At 39.3% G+C, this 3204-nt stretch overlaps 1 long non-coding RNA gene across 1 annotated transcript; it reads right to left on the bottom strand.

The window, feature by feature from the left end:
* Positions 1 to 266: 266 nt before the first annotated feature.
* On the bottom strand, positions 267 to 2969 carry LOC121308595. The gene is made up of 3 exons (XR_005948530.1): positions 2868 to 2969; positions 2017 to 2070; positions 267 to 750 (listed from the first exon to the last, which is right to left on the bottom strand). It is a non-coding gene; the product is annotated as an uncharacterized LOC121308595 (long non-coding RNA).
* Between the last annotated feature and the right edge of the window lie 235 nt (positions 2970 to 3204).

Raw genomic sequence — 3204 nt, 5'->3', positions numbered from 1 at the left:
GCCAGATATCAGTTCCTTAATAAACGATTTGATGGACTACACCTGTACAAAACCACTTTCTTTTCGTCGTTATCGAATAATTACTTTTAAAAGATGAAACTACACTGGACCAGAAAGGCCTGGTATAAAGTGCATTAGCTTTCGAAAACCAGCAGAATGTTTCCTTTGTTAATGAGTGTAACCTGATAGCAATGCGCATTACTGCAATAAAACACCTTGCTTTGAACTTCCATTGCACGCAAGCAGAATTTAGATGCATGCATACAGCAGAAGTGAAAAATGGGCAATGCATTTGGGGACACGTGAAAGAGTGAGTTCCCACAGTATGTATAAAAGGAGATATAGACACTTTTAAACAGGTTCACTATAATACAGAGGTTATTACACAAAGCCTATCCTTATGAGAAAGTAATATACTACAGGCACAGTACACTTTTTATATCAAGTCTATGCTGCCAGTATACATAAGCAGTATAACAATATTCATAAGGGTATGACCTAGTGTATTGCATTTTAATGACCCTCCCTTCCAATTTAACATTTTTATGGACTATTTATCTGGTATAACCGAGCTTAATCGAAGTGTCATTTTTTATTTTGTACATGAAAAAGGGGGATTTTTTTTTTAATGCAACACCATTTACATTCTAGATCATGCAGTAGCACCATAATTCTTGAGGTCGCTTCATTCTCAGATCTTTTATTTTCTCCTTCGCCCGCAGTATTTGCCTTGCGCGCAGGGAACACCTCCTAAGATAACGAGAATCAAGAAGAAAAAAAGAAAAAGCTGATTAGAACGTGCTTGGTAGCATTTAAACACAGCAGGGAGTTCCAGCGAGAGTGTGTGTATAGATTCACTTACAGGTTTTAAGAGGGTGCATGTGTAAAATGATCTTTTGTGCACTTCCGATTCTTTGTAAGGTCTCAAATGGGCAGTTTTTGAAAGAAACATGTGTTATGCAAACATGCATTTGTATTCAAAAACGTGATTTCTGGTGCTACACTAACTTAAATAAATCTCTTTTTGAAAACCATGCTTTTAGATAGCGTTGAACTTCCTAGGTCATTGCTGGAGGGGGAAATTATCCTGACCCCTTCAAAGTGCAAGAGCAAAAGATTTCACGTGTGGGAACCGAGAACTTTCTTTAACCCTAAAATAGTACCAGATATCATGTTTCTTACACCGCACACCTGAGATCCAGATAGCTAATGGAAGTGCAAAACTTAGCTAGAGCCACTGTAAGTTAAATTATAAATCATCCTCAATATGACTGTATAAGAATCGATCTTTCAGAAATTATGTTTTTTATTTTTTAAATCCCAGCTCACATGCAAGATACAGTGCAAAGAAACCATAACACGAACCAAGTAAAGGATCATTTATGGTGCAGAACAATTATTGACCTTTCCCTCACGTGCATCTGGAAAAATGAAATTGCATTTGCAGTCTAAATATAATTATATCATTTAATCTGCACATACATTTGCAAAAAAAAAAAAAAAAAGAGCACAGTTTATGGTTCTTATATCACAATTTTCTCAGAGCTCACAATTGCCAGCTGATAGCTGATGGAAGTCTTTGGAGATGCATTTGAAAGTGTCTGGAACAGGCTAATACCATTACACTCTTAACGCTGGTACAACACAGCTGGGAAAGGACTGTGCAAAGGTCATGAAGGAGCGTGGCTTGCTGCTGAAAATATACTGCACTCCAAGGACTATCTTACAGATCCACACAGTCTGCACAGAGGTGGGCATGAATCTCGCATTACCTTTTACATTTTACATCTAGCTCGTTCCATTCCCCAAAATCCTGAACCTCGCCCAGATTCCTCTTAACTGGCTCTGTGACAAGTAGCCTGTTATTCATGTCTGTGGTGGACTGGAATTAAGGCTGGACACTCTGCTATCTCCCATTGGTCGCAGTGCAACATTGGCCCATGCATGTAAAAGATCTTGCTGTTTGGGCATCAAGCACAAGTTGCTCGTAATAACACAGTTGTAGATATGGCCTACCTCTGTATGCCCCCAGCATGTCCCTCAGTCCACCATACTGTTTGGAGGGTTTAGCTGAAACAGTCAGAAGAACAATCAGACACGACCTACTGTAGGACTGGGGAACTTTGCAGCCTTAGCTCACTCACCCCGCAGAAGTTATTTGAATATTCCACTAGTTATAAATAGATCACTACAAAGCAAAAGCAGGACTGAAGCATGGCGACACTCCATGAGCCGTTTATAATTAAGATACCTCAGTCTAGATTCATTACTTACAACATATCCAGATCAAAGTTATTTTCTACAACTAAACATTATTTGATAGCAAGTACTATAGAGCTGCATCTATAGCTCTCCATTGCAACATTGAAATAAGGGGCAAACAAGATACTTTGTGGCTTAGAACTGGGTTTCAGGCCACTGCATGGCACACCAGGGGAGGCTTGGGGTTTGATCCTGCAAAGTTGCCTCAAACTAGGTCTCCTGGAACCATGTTTCAAGTCACTGTTCCTGAAGAAGTGCCTTTGTGTTCCCTCAGCTTAACACCTGTCTCGCTCAAATACGAAACAGAAATGGTAACAAAACGAAGCTCTAACTTTTGATAAAAAAGTACATCTGTGTGGCTTTGGTAATCTCCTGTCTAACCATTCTAATGATGTGGGAACTTAAGGCTTAATGTTCAAACACATGAATGTTAAAACACACTGCATCATGCAGGCTCTGCAACTGCAGTGAGCAGATCTGTGTGGGACTGTGAAAGAAACCATCAAAAAAGTAATTACATGGAAGCTGCCACATCAGTAATCCTGTCCACAGTTCAGCTTTCATTGGAAAGATTCTATGCGATATTCTAAAGAAAATGCCCTTACCTTGCTGCCCTAGCTGGCCAGGAGCTTGCCCAAATCCTATAAAAACAAAATGATTTGCAGTTATTTAATTGAAAAGTAGAAAAGGTGATGGGAGACTGGGATGGAGGATTGAAGAGAAGACATATTAACAGCAACCTTTTAAAACATGCAGTTCATTACAGGCAGTACACTGCAGCCAAATCATATGTGTCAATACATAGCGATGACCAACAGAGGAACAACATAACACCACAGCCCATAGTAAAATGAAATACTTGGTGAGATTACATGAAGGCAAATGCTTTTTAAGTTGTGTATCTTTGAAAATAAACTCAGTAATTTAGCACTAGACATACCC

Source organism: Polyodon spathula, unplaced genomic scaffold (assembly GCF_017654505.1).
Source record: "Polyodon spathula isolate WHYD16114869_AA unplaced genomic scaffold, ASM1765450v1 scaffolds_759, whole genome shotgun sequence".
NCBI classification, from domain to species: Eukaryota; Metazoa; Chordata; class Actinopteri; order Acipenseriformes; family Polyodontidae; genus Polyodon; species Polyodon spathula.
This window is presented reverse-complemented; position numbering and strand designations above follow the sequence as displayed.